Source organism: Canis lupus, chromosome 23, assembly GCF_011100685.1.
Source record: "Canis lupus familiaris isolate Mischka breed German Shepherd chromosome 23, alternate assembly UU_Cfam_GSD_1.0, whole genome shotgun sequence".
NCBI lineage: Eukaryota > Metazoa > Chordata > Mammalia > Carnivora > Canidae > Canis > Canis lupus.
The window spans coordinates 298,134-312,324 of NC_049244.1; positions in this window are offsets into that span (position 1 = coordinate 298,134).

The window sequence follows — 14,191 nt, forward strand, 5'->3', positions numbered from 1 at the left end:
GAATTGAAGCTTAACACTTAGCTGTCACACATAGTTAGCAGATCCAGACTCCAAGTATCTTGCATCTCTCAGACCCTCTTCCCTGGTCCAAGCACTAGGCTTTTCTACCCCATTTACAATAACTCAGTATTGAAGCATCCTGAGTCTCTGCTTCCTTTAAGATGTTTTGTTGGTCTTAATCTTAAAAACAATAGAGTATAAGAAATGTTAATACATCCACACCAAAAATCACTGTGGCTGATGTGTATTTTGTTGTATAATAAACTCTTTTAAAGGGATTACACCATTTTATGCTCCCATGAACAATATGTGAGATTCCAGTTGCTCCATATCTTTGCCTTTGGGGCCACCAGTCTTTGTGACTGCAGCCTTTCTGTTGATGTGTAATTCCATTGCTTTTATTTCTCAAGGCTCTTTCTTTCCCTAGTTTCTTTGGTTGTGGTTTGAGGTAGAAATTTTATTAGTATCTGGTAACTTTGGTTGTTAGTTTATTTTAGGAGAGAAAGTGAAAAGATGATTGGGAGCTCACTGTACAGTGATCTGGCTGTGCAGTTCTATTGGGGAATTATTGGGGTTAGTATCTTAAGCTCAGCATCTTCAGGATTTCCTCTCTGCTGTTAAGTTTCCCAGGGAAGAGTCTCCTAACATTCTGTCTGTAGAGGGACCTGGAATCCAAGACCAGGTAGAGTGGGCTGGTGTCTCTCAGTATCCTCTGCATGCATTCAGCATAACACAGTCTACCTCTGGACTTATAAACAAGTCTGGGGCAGAGATCTGTGGATTCATTGCTTCTTATTCAATTTGCAACCAAGTGTATTTTACTTTTTTTCTGCCACCCCTCCCCTCTAGAGGCAGCTGACATGATCAGTTCGTGTTGTAAAATTGTGTTGTTCTTTGTTAACCTTTTTCAACTTCTGGCCAGGATTTTGTTTCCTGTAGAATAAATCAGTTACTTTCATTCACTTTCTTCCCAGTTTCCAAAATTCCTTGCTACTGTCTTCTCTTCCATTCATCCTTGTAGATTTATTCCTTAAAAAAAAAAAGTATGTGGGGGCATTGTTCTCAGTTTTTGGAGATTTAGGAAGGACCAAGATTCGGTGCATATTTTTAGTCTCTCATTTTAATTCAGTAGTTGGTTTGTTTTCTTACACAAATAGTGTAAGATACCACACAAGAACACATCCACAGTCATTAATTGTCTTCATCCACAGTCTTTAATTCTCACTCACATATCTGAGGGTGGCTGGAGCTGATTGTTCCAGGCTAATCTAGGCTGGGTGTATTGGACATGGTATTGAGGTGCTGGTTGGGTCAAGTTTGTGCCTCTCTATATCTCAGCTTCTTAAAGCAGTAGGCTATCCAGGGCATGTTCTAGTGGTGATGGCAGATTGTAAGAGTACATTTCAAGGCTTTGCTTGCATAATGTGTACTTGCACCCTATTGGCCAAACTCATCTTTTCATCTCTGGTAGGAGTCCTTACAATGTCACATTTAACTACCTAAATATAGGGAGGAGTGAAAAACTCATAATACAATCTCCTAGAGATGGTTGGGAGCTCATAATACAATCTACTAATCACAATTCAACACATGATAGAATCTGGTAAAGAGGATCATATCATACTCTAAGTGACTCTAATTGTTGCCTGCTTTTATGAGCTGTCCCTGCCACCTGAATATGATCCAAGGAATTTTTCTTTATTGTTTTATTACACTTAGTGCACACTTGTCAGTAAGTTTTATGCGAATAGAACATCTTATGATCATGGGCTTTTAAGAGATGTTTTTGTAAAGAGTTAAACAAAATCAATTATGCTTCATTCCTGTAGAGGATAACTGAGAGCTTTTAGTCTTGGTGGGGGGAGTTTTTAATTCTCCAAAGCAGGGAGGGGGATTTATACATAATATTTCTCACATTTAAGATATAGATTCCCCTTCTCTGAATGACTGAATAATGTTGCCCTTCCAGTGAAAGAATTTACGAAGTGAGGGCTGTGTGCTGATATTCAAAACAATTGGTGTGGCATGAAAGTCATGTCATTACACCACTCCATCTACATGCTCCATGTCGTTGTAGCTGGACCACTTGCTCAGTTCACTCAGGCAGAAAATGCCATGGAGATTGGTTTAGACCATGGGAGGGTACAACTTTATAGCTGGCTGCATGACTCCAACAAATGCCCTCAACCCCTAAATGGGGTCATGATCTGGAATCTAATCACTTGCCCCTCTTTCCATTCCACCAATGCTCACAGTGCTCTTAGCTACATCTCTGAATAGTTTATTTATCTGCTTAAAAGTTGTTTTAATATAAAAACAGAGAACAAGGAAAACCATAAGAGACTCTTAACTATATGAAACAAATTGAGGGTGGCTGGAGGGAGGGTAGATGGGGGATGGGGTAACTGGGTGATGGGCACTTGATGGAATGAGCACTGGGTGTTATAGACAACTGATGAATCACTAAATTATACCCCTGGAACTAATAATACACTATATGTTAGCTAAATTGAATTTAAAAATAAAAGCAAAAAAAAAAAATAAATAAATAAAAGCACAGGGCAGCCCCGGTGGCGCAGCAGTTTAGCGCCGCCTGCAGCCCAGGGCGTGATCCTGGAGTCCCGGGATCGAGTCCCACGTCGGGCTCTCTGCATGGAGCCTGCTTCTCCCTCTGCCTGTGTCTCTGCCTCTCTCTCTCTCCCTCTGCATCTCTATGAATAAATAAATAAATCTAAAAAAAAATTAAAAAAAATAAAAAAAAATAAATAAAAGCACAAAAAAAGGTCGTTCTGGGTTACAATCTATGACCTCATTGCTGTGGCTCACAGCCCTGCTGTCACCATGCACTGCCTCTCCTCCAGAATGACAGTCCCCAAAATGGAATCCCTGTAGGTCCCTGGATACTGTGCTTCCCCTAGCCTGCTTTATTGTGATGGGTCTGGAACATCTGTCTTGGGTCTCTTTGTCATCATATCTGCTAGCTTGGGACTGTAGCACAGGTAGGATCACCTAGGCTGGGGTAAGCATCTCCTCTGTGGCCCCTGCCACAGGGGGAGCTCAGGTCCTTATAATTGTTACTCTCTGTCTTCAGCTTCCCAAGAGCCATGCCTGGCACACAGTAGGTAGGATTTATTGGAAGAGGGTATAAACTGATGCCAAGACATTAGACAAAAAACAGATTGTGTCTAATGTTTATTTTGCATCATTACTATTGGTTTAATTATATAATACATTTTGATATTAGGTATAGCAGGTATTTTCTAAATGTTCTTAGCTATTCGTTTATTCTTCCAAATGACTTAGCATCTTAAAAATGGTTGAATGTACTTGAACAGAACAGTTTGAAACAAATTAACATCTTTATCATATTTATCCTTCTCATAAAAAATATTGTGAAGTTGTAGTTATACAGATCATGTTATCTTCTCAGTAAATTTTTCTTAGTCTTCATAAAGAACTCATCTGTTTCTTTTAAAATTTATTATGGTAAAATATACATTACAAAATTTGCCATTTTAACCATTTTAAAGTATACACTCAATGTCATTAATTACATTCACAATGTTGTGCAACCATCACTACTCTCCTGCTCTAGTACTGTTTTATTTTCCCACTCTGAAACTGTATATCAACTAAACACTAACTCCCCATTTTTTGTTAACTCACCTCCTCCAGCCCCTGGCATGCACCATTCTACTTTTTGTCTCCATGAATTGGACTCTCTAGCAACCTCATGTAAGTGGAACATACTGTATTCATCATTTTTTCTTTGACTTGTTTTAGCATAATGTTCTCTTGGTTCAGGCATGCCATAGCATGTCTCAGAACTTCATTCCTTTTTATTCCTTTTAAAAGTTAAATACTATTCCAATGTACAAATATGTATATACTTATATGCTCATCTGCTGGTGGACATCTGAGTTGCTCTCACCTTTTAGCTTATTGTGAACAATACTGCTATGAATATTTCTGTGCAGTGCAGATTTCTTTTTAAGGATAATGCTAGGCATTTTGTTGACACTAAAAGTAGATTTTTTTTCTTTTATAAATTCTAATTGGTTTTTGCTGGTATCTAGGAAAGGTATTGAGGTCTGGATTTTTTATATTAATTCAGCCTTGTTACACAACACCTATATTGATTCTCATAGTTTTTAAGTTGATTCCTCTAAGCTTTAAAGATATATGAGAAAATTTCCTAAGATAAGGATCATCTATCTTTTCCTTTCCCACATTTGTAGCTAGCTGGGTAATATGTATGTTTGCATTTGCTGGAGGCCAAGCCTTATGTGTCTATTTCTAGGACTTAGAACCATACAAGGCAAACAATCAGTTAATAAGCATTCATTGAGTAACTCTGTGCCTCATATAGGGGCATGTTAAATGCCATGTGATACCAATTTGATACCAATTTTATTTCCTTTGTCATGAGAATTTTTAATTAACAATTGTATAATATCTTTTTGTATTCAATTCCGCTTTCAAAAACATTCATTTATTTCTCAAGTGACAATATGCAGTCATAGTTTTAACTATCCCCATTATACAGATGAGTTAACTGAATCTCAGAGAGATGTTATCCCTTGCTCTGTCTAGTAGGTCCTGTATTACCCTGTCTCCCCCTCATCAGTCAGTCTCCATTCTCTCAGCTTCTGGGAGTATGACCACTGATTATAGCTAAATCCTTCTGTGGGCATTGATTTGAGCTGAAGAAAGCTGCTTTGCCAAGATCATGTCCCTGCCCTGGCCATTATCTATCTCCAGTGAATGCTCTATATGAGGTAGCAAAGCTTGACTCCTTTGCCTGCACATGTGACAAGTCTGAGGGTCAGGTTCCTTAAAATCCCAACTTTCCATGGGACTAGCTGTGGCTTCTGTGGAGCTGCATCCCTTGTCCCTGCACCCGGAGCATAATCTGCTATCAACCTCCTGCACATGGATCTCCACCTCTGAGTTTGTGTCCAGAGAACCCTAACTGACAGCATGGTAGAGTTAGGGCCCAAACCATGGCCCACAGTTCTTTTGAGTACAATGCGTATTTGGTCTGGAAACCCTTTGAAGATAGGGTGACTTATCTAGGCCATTCCACATTTCCTTTCTAGGGATGATAGGTGTGATGATTCAAATATTCTTACACCTGAGACTTGCTCAAGGAAAATGCCTCATCTGGGAAACTATTTTAAAAAATCTTTCACTCATCCTGGATATTTTCCTCTCTTATATCCTCTGTAAAATGATAACCAAAGCTTGCCTCTGCGATGGGCTTTGGAGACATTTTCACTTACTTAATCTCCTTTGATCCATGCAATGAGGAAGGCTGGGTGGTACCTTGAATCCTTTTCATCATGAAGAAATAAGTGGAAGGGATGTTGAGGTAGGGCCTATAATTTTCTCATAAGCCACCCTTCCCCCACTGCACAGTGAACTTCAGTGGAGTCTCTGGCACTGGAACAGTAACCTAGGGTATATCACCTCCATAGGAACATCGTGGCTGCCAGGTGCAGGAATCCAGGAAAAACTGACTTCCCCTCTGAAGACATTGACCATTGACCAACAGCCCATGGTGATACTGTGGCCATAGAGCTCAGTAGATGGAGCAATGTGGTCAGCAGGGTTCAGGCTGTTTCCTTCCATCTTCTCCATTCTGCTCCTGGCACAATGCACATAGCTGAAAGGTGGCCGCCATAGCCCTAGACATCCTATCCACACTGTACCTTTCTTTCACAGGCCAGGAGGAGTAAGAGGTAATCATGAAAGGCAGAAGGAAGGAAGAGAAAAAGACTTTCCCCAAGGCCTCTCTCTTTTTATTCAGAATGGACACTTTCCTAGAAAAGCTCCAATAGACTTCCTAGGTGTCATTTGCTGGAACTGGATCCTAGGTGCCCAGGAGTGAGGAAGGCTAGAAATCAATTATTTGGTACTTTCAGCTTTTACCCTGGGAGGTGGTCAGGAAGAAGTAAATTGGGAATGGTTGCCCTGGTTTCCATACCAGAGCTTCTTAGAGTCCTTAGAGTGCATCTTGAAACACCACTGAACTCTGAGAATTTTGAATATGTGTGTTTGTACATGTGAGTGGGCATGCATACATGCATGCACACATACATGCATACACACATGTACACACACACGCATATTTCCAGAGATGATATTTCACAGCTTTAATCAGTATTCTTGATGGGATCAGTGACAACAAACTATGATCATTTTTAAGTAGCAGTGCTGAAATATAAATTGAACACCTTGAGATTGCCCTGAAATTAAATGCAGACCATCATCTGGAGATATATATCTTTTATTTTCAAATGTACTAGGCAGCAGGTGAATTCCTTTCAACATTTAATAGAAGTAAAAATAAGAGGATGAAAGAGGATGAAATTGAGCATCCTGCAGCCATACAAGAGGCCACTAGGTAATCCCAGCCAGTTAGCTAGCAGCAGTGACGTGCTCCTTGCTGAGATGGGCAATGTGGGGATTGTGAACAGGCTCTCTTTCCCCCAGGGGCACACTGTATCACCCAGAAAAGACACACCCTAAACCATTCAGTGCCACTAAAAACCAGGGGAAAAAAAACAGGGGAGATGTATTGAACACTAAGTGGATACCATAATTCAAGGAGTGTATGTAGAAATCTTATGTTATAAACCAACTCACTAGTTAATTTCTAGTTAACTTAAGACACCATTAAATGTATGTAGGCGTATCAACCATGAAAGATAGAACATTCAGCTGTAGCATTTGTTGGTTTGTAAAATACAGACATACAAAGAATGAGATGAACAATAACCTAAACTGTCATCATCCAACCATGATGGCTGAATTAAAAACACATAGGCATTGCTCTAAATTTCAAACAAGACCAAAAGGTGCAAAATCTTTAAAAAGAAAATCTTACCACCCATCTTTCTACCATTCTGTCTTTTTTTCCCCATTCTGTCTTTAAATGTATGCACTTTTGATAATTCTGTCTGCTTTCTTAAGGAAATGACTTAGGAAATGCTAGTTTACTACCTTTCTCCCAGCCCATTCGCTCAGATACATTATATTAATACATTCTATACTCTTTGCTTTCAATAAAAATATTTAACAATTCATCCCAGTTTAACACATATATGGCTATTTAATTCTTTTTAATGGCTGTATGCTGTTCTATGTATGAATCTTCATTTCTCTAACCAGGCTCCAGTGATAACATCATTTTATGATGATACTATAGTCCTGACCCACAGGTGTTACTGTGTTGGTGGTATCTAGGAAGCCATCCCTAACTGTGATTAATTTAGGGGGTGGGCATGTGACCCAGATCTGGTTGAGGAAACACACAAAGTTTCTTTTGCAAGCACCCGAATGCCTCTCACCTGGTCTGATGTCTATGAACTTCTCTCCTGCAAGGTTTTCTCCTAACCTTCCTCAGGTCTCTTCCCACTTTTGCGGCTGGTGGATATGCATTCTCAGTTGTATCATCATTGCCTACCCCCTCTTGCAACATAGTGGAGGCTGTTCCTGCTATTGTCATGGGAGGATGGTCCATGAAGTTAATGGTGTTTAAGGGTGGGGGCTCCTTGGGGGCCTGAGCAGCAGGTTTCCTCCAGCATGAGTCTTTTGGTTTGTCTGTCAGCTTTTTATAATTATAAAAGGTAAGATATTTCCACTGTAGTCAGTTAAGAACATAGTGTATTTTCATTCTGACTTACCCCATCACATTCTCCTCTCATGGCATGGTCACAGGCATTGTTGATATCTGATTCTAAGTTGAGTTGGGGATACATTCAACTAAGGGTTAGTAGAATATATTTCTGTGTTTCTCAGTCACTCCTTTGTATAGTTATGTATCCTTAACTGTCCCAGTGTAGGGATGTACTCCAGACACAGCACTACCCTCTACTTGAGTTTTGACCCAAAGACACAAGATCAGAAGATGGATCATGATCAGGAAGTGTCTTACAGCAGCTCACAGGGGAAGTATAGGCTTCCCTGTTGTGGGAAAGTAGAGTATTGCTATAGAAACTTGTACACTGAAAAGGTATAAAATGAAGCAATTGCTATTAATTTATATGGAAAAAGATATGAGTATTCCCAGAGCCAACAAAATAGCCTCTCAGGCTTTTCTGATACCACAGGACACACCTTGCTAACAGATGCATGAAATAAGTCAAGACAAAGCACCGATGCTTACAGGCAAAGTTTAAAGCTCTGGCAGCTCAATGCTGAGATGCTGATGGTGGTTCGAAGGCAAGCACTTGGAGGGCCATGCTGGACACACACTGTTTCTATAATAGATCACAGCAAAATAAATACCAAACACGATGCTTTATTTTCTTTTTTTTAAAAAAAGATTTTTTTTATGTATGAGAGAGAGAGATAGAGGGAGATAGAGATAGAGGGAGAGAGAGAGAGAGAGAGAGAGAGAGAGAGAGAGGCAGAGACACAGGCAGAGGGAGAAGCAGGCTCCATGCAGGGAACCGGACATGAGACTCAATCCCGGGTCTCCAGGATCACACCCTGAGCTGAAGGTGGCGCTAAACCGCTGAGCCACTGGGGCTGCCCCAATCTTTTATTTTCATAAAAGCAAAATCCTCTTAGGATTTCTATTAGCTGGTGAAAACAGATTCAAATGTGGGACTTTTGTAGAAGTGAAGTGGTATAACTTGAATTTTCAAAGTGTGAGTGGGGGATACCTGTAGGTGATTAATGGAGAACACAAGGCTTGAAATGTATGAACCAAGAAGCTGGCCTTTGGAAAATTCTTCCCATACCAAAACATGTAAAATTATGGGTGATAGATTTGGTCCTTCTTGATGCCTGGTCAAAAATGTATTTTCTCCTATGTAAATATATTCACTAATTATGGCATATGCAATAATTCATGTATCTTGCATTTTAAAATTTTTCATGGGAATTAGATGAAATGGAATTTCTCAGCCTTCTTCATCACAGACCTATAGAGTATAACTATCCATTACAAGGACATATGAAGGCAAGTGGCATAGATCTAATATACAGAATCCATCCTCTCACATCTCCTTATGTGGGGGAATCCTGGCAATCCCAGACAGGACAGGTGTAAAGTCATGACCTTAACAGGAAGACATCCTGAAGAAATACTTGTATTAGTACAAAATCCTCGTGCAAATTCAATAAACTAATCAAAGCGGCATTGAATTATGTAATACATAATTTTGATGCTCATGACAATGTAGTTTCAATTTAAAAATGTTATGTTTAGTGAGCTTTGTCAATATAAATTGGCTTTAAGATTTGCCAATCTGAAGTAAAAAAACCTTAGGAAGTTCTACTGTCTTAGATCTCATATATGAAAGAAAACTGACAGAAGCTTGCCAAAATGTGACCATAAGTTGAAAAATTTATGTGATATTACCTATTAGGAATTTTGAACAAGAAAGAAAACATTATATGCCACAAAATTTTTAAAAACTTATCCACCATGTTATGGAAACACTGGTTTATTTTTCCATTATGTTTATAGTAAATAATATTACAAAGTCAATGTCACATGATGAGGCAATCCAATAGTTGTTAAACAGCTGAGGATGGAAATATAAAAGGATATTATTACAGAGTTGTGTCAAGAAGTTTCTTAGTAAAAATATTATGTGAGAAGGTAAAAATAACATGGTTTAAGGAAAGAAAAATCTACCCTTTCATCCATAGGATGGATGAATGTTTAAAAGGAAAAGTTAGTTCCAACAGTAACAGGGAGCAATAATTCTCCCATCTGCAGCTTTAAAATATCAAAACAATGTCTTCTTTGACTAATAATCCTCACTCACGAAAGAACTCATTATTTAGATTCAGAGACTGTCAGAAACTTCCATCACACTACCAGGAGGGCCTAGTCAATTCCACCAGAGAAGCAGCCTGCACACACAGAGGCATAGAAACTCAGAGGAACGGTTCTGGACAAAACGTCTCCCATCTGGCTGCACTTTATGGTTTCCTAGAAGATGGGACCTGGGTGCACTTTGATTGCAAACCTGACATTGACATGTTTACAGACAGCCATGCTTTGCTGTGTCTCTCAAAATACTGCTTCCAAACCCCTACTCCAAAGCATGTAATAACTCTCTTCTCCTGTGTTTGGAGATGCTCCAGGTTCCTCTGGGGTGACTTCATTCCCTATTGCAACATGTCAATAATTGTGACTTTGTTGATTCCAGGCTAGTTTCTGGTGAGGTGATTTTGCTACAACATATGTTACATTTCAGGATGTGGTGATGTTTGTGGTACTTATGAGCATTAGAATTTGTAATATGCCATGATTTATTTTGTCTTCGAATAAATATAACCTTTGCACTTAGCTTGATATTGGTAGTAATGTGGCATTTTTAGATAAACATTGGCTCCTAAAGTGTCCAAACCTCAGTCCCCACAGCACATGGCCAGCCTTTGGCCATCACATCCAATGTCCACCCATCCAAGGAAGGATCACACCTGCTGTGCTCCCGTGTTCTCATTCATTTGGGGAATATAAACAATAGTGAAAGGGAATATAAGGGAAGGGAGAAGAAATGTGTGGGAAATATCAGAAAGGGAGACAGAACGTAAAGACTGCTAACTCTGGGAAACGAACTAGGGGTGGTAGAAGGGGAGGAGGGCGGGGGGTGGGAGTGAATGGGTGACGGGCACTGGGGGTTATTCTGTATGTTAGTAAATTGAACACCAATAAAAAAAAAAAAAAAAAAAACCTTCATGCCTCCTTTTCCAGGGACTTGTCTACACTGAACTGAAGGCATTTCTAACCTCTGGAGTTTCAAATTTTTAAAACTGACTTGTGACAATATTTTTGCTCAAGGAATTCTAAAAAGAGGCATAATATTTTCAAAATGTTGTCCTGATGGTTCTTCCTTACATTAATTGAAAAACTTGATGACTCTAGGAGGCTGCCTAGTTACTGTAGCCTGACAAGCCTGATGAAAGCTGCTCACTCTCTGGCCTCCTCTCCGTCTACTCCTCTCCTAGATCACAGCCCTGTGCCTCAGCCATGGAATATTGCAGGGCAACCTCCCCAACTGGCCATCGGAGGCCTCTGCGCCTGTTGTCTCATTTTCTTGGATTGATTTTGCTATCTGGTTATGACTACTTCTGTGTAACCCTGTGAGGGCTAAGAAACTCCAGCACATGACCTGTTTTTGTCAAGCAGCATTCAAACCCTACACAAAACTGGGACAGTTGCTCACATATCTCTTCTTTCATAGCCTGGAGTGCTTAATCCTAGTCCTAAAAGGTAATATTTTAGCACCAAGTTTATGGAGACCATTATTAATTATAAGTACCAGGGAGCCAATTAAATATTGAGAAGTCAGACTCAGTAATAAGAGAAACAGCAATGGCGTCTGTGCACTCTGAGAAGATTGAACTTCTCAGAAGATTGAACTGAGAAATCTTGAACTTTGCCTTGTCTCCTTTTTTTAAAATCTGTATTATTAACTTGGGATTCTCTCTGTGTCTCTGTCTGGTGGTAATATTATTGCAAACAACTGTATTAACATTGTCAGTGGTTAAAATTTTCTCTCACTACTTGTGGGTCAGATGGTTCTTGAGGTGGGATGAGTAAGGGTGAAACCTTCAACTTTGAAGGCTGATGCTCGACTAATGTGACCCTGGATAGCTGTAATTCTAGGACTTGGATTCTGTGTCTATAAACAGGGCAATGATGTTACCCATCTCACCAAGAGGACAAGACAAGATAATGGATGCAGAACACTGATCATCTCATTGGGCCCATCAGCTGAGCTTGCTCAAGGGCTTGTATTATTTTTTCCTATTTCAGTTCTACTTGCAAAGCCAAATACATTATCTCACGCATCTTTGGGGTTCATGAGGATTGGGGAACATCAAGACTTGGCAATGACTTTTTTTTAAAAAAGATTTTATTTATTTATCAGAGACAGAGAGAGAGAGACAGAGACACAGACACAGACACAGGCAGAGGGAGAAGCAAGCTCCCTGCAGGGAGCCCAAGGTGGGACTCAATCCCAGGTCCCCAGGATCAGGCCTTGGGCTGAAGGTGGCGCTAAGCCGCTGAGCCACCTGGGCCGCCCAAAGAGTAGGAATTTGACAGAGAATTTAGCCTATGATATCAGTCAAAATTGTTTATCTTGTTCAACTGCAGTTTATCCAATCTAACCAATGGGAATCATAATCATGTTGCCCTTCCACGCTTGTGTTAGATAATGATAATTATCCTTACTGATATGTGGAATAATGTGGCCATAATTCTCCACTCTTGTGGAAACTGCCTGCAGAGGTATGGTGGTGTTTCTCATCACAAGGGTAAGCACCTGTTCCATTTCCTTTGTTTAGCCTTTGTTTTCCTTTGTTCTCAAGGAGGAGAAACTCCCAGTTGGTTTTAGATTAGTGATTAGCAATGAAGGAGGACTTAAATGTCATTAAGAGGAAAGATTGAGTCAGAATATACTGTGTTGAAAATTCTTAGTTCACATCCTGAAAGGTGAACAGGATCTTGTCAGCTCTATCAAAGGTCGAGATAAGTTCTCCAAGCCCATGAGAGCTTCATCTCATCACTGACTGCAAAATTTAATTTGTAGGTGACGTCTCATCATGGAGCATTTTTGACAATCAGGTTTAAATTTCCTTTTTTCTGAGGCACATTTCCCTTCAATGTTCATCTTGTTTGTTGAAGTTATCTTCATCATATGGCATCTCAATACATGGACTCCAATTCACAGTGGCATGAATAAAGAAAAAATGGAATGATTAATGAAACTGATGAAGTAAATGGAAATATCATGCCTTAGTAAGAAGTAATGCTTCTGTTCTATTTTCACATGCCCAGAGATTTTATTTAAGAGACTTGAAGTCAGCTATTCAACATGGACTTGCTGGTAGAAAAATATATTTACTTAATATATTTTTATGCTTTCCCTTATGCAACTCAAGTTGTTTTCCATTGGAAGAAAAGAGGAATTTATCCAGTGTGTTCTGAGAAGCATCCTTTGTTCCCCACCCTACAAACACCTTTACCTAAATATCCAAAATATTCTCCTTTAGGATTCTATTGGATTCCTGCCTCACATTTAGATCTTTCATCCATTTTGAGTTTATCTTTGTGTATGGTGTAAGAGAATGGTCCAGTTTCATTGTTCTGCACCTGGCTGTCCAATTTTCCCAGCACCATTTATTGAAGAGACTATCCTTTTTTCAGTGGATAGTCTTTCCTGCTTTGTCGAAAATTAGTTGACCATAGAGTTGAGGGCCCATTTCTAGGTTCCTATTCTGTTCCATTGATCTATGTGCCTGTTTTTGTGGCAGTACCACACTGTCTTGATGACCACAGCTTTGTAGTACAGCTTAGAATTCAGCATTGTGATGCCCTCAGCTCTGGTTTTCTTTTTCAAGGGTCTTTTCTGATTCCACATAAATCTTAAGATGATTTGTTTCATCTCTCTGAAGAAAGTCCATGGTATTTTGATAGGGATTGCATTGAATGTGTACACTGCCCTAGATAGCATAGACTTTTCACAATATTAATTCTTTTAATCCATGAGCATGGAATATATTTCCATCTCTTTGTGTCTTCCTCAATTTCTTTCACAAGTGTTCTGTAGTTTTTAGGGTATAGATCCTTTACCTCTTTGGTTAGGTTTATTCCTCGGTATCTTATGCTTTTGGGTGCAACTGTAAATGGGACTAACTCCTTAATTTCTGTTTCTTCAGTCTCATTGTTAGTGTATAGAAATGCCACTGATTTCTGGGCATAGATTTTGTATCCTACCACATGGCCGAATTGCTGTATGAATTCTAGCAATCTTGTGGTGGAAACTTTTGGGTTTTCTATGTATAGTACCATGTCATCTGTGAAGAGGGAGAGTTTGACTTTTTCTTTGCCAATTTGAATTCCTTTTATTTCTTTTTGTTGTTAACACCCTTTTTGAACTTGGCCACAGCAACTCCTTGCAAGATACATCTATGAAGGCAAGAGAAACAAGAGCAAAAATGAACTGTTAGGACTTAATAAAGATAAAAAGCATATGCACAGCAAAAGAAACAGTCAACAAAACTAAAAGACAACCTACAGAATGGAGAAGTTATTTGCAAATGACGTATCAGATAAAGGGCTAGTATCCAAGATCTATAAAGAACTTATTCAACTCAACAGCAAAGAAACAAATAATCCAATCATGAAATGGGCAAAAGACATGAACAGAAATTTCAT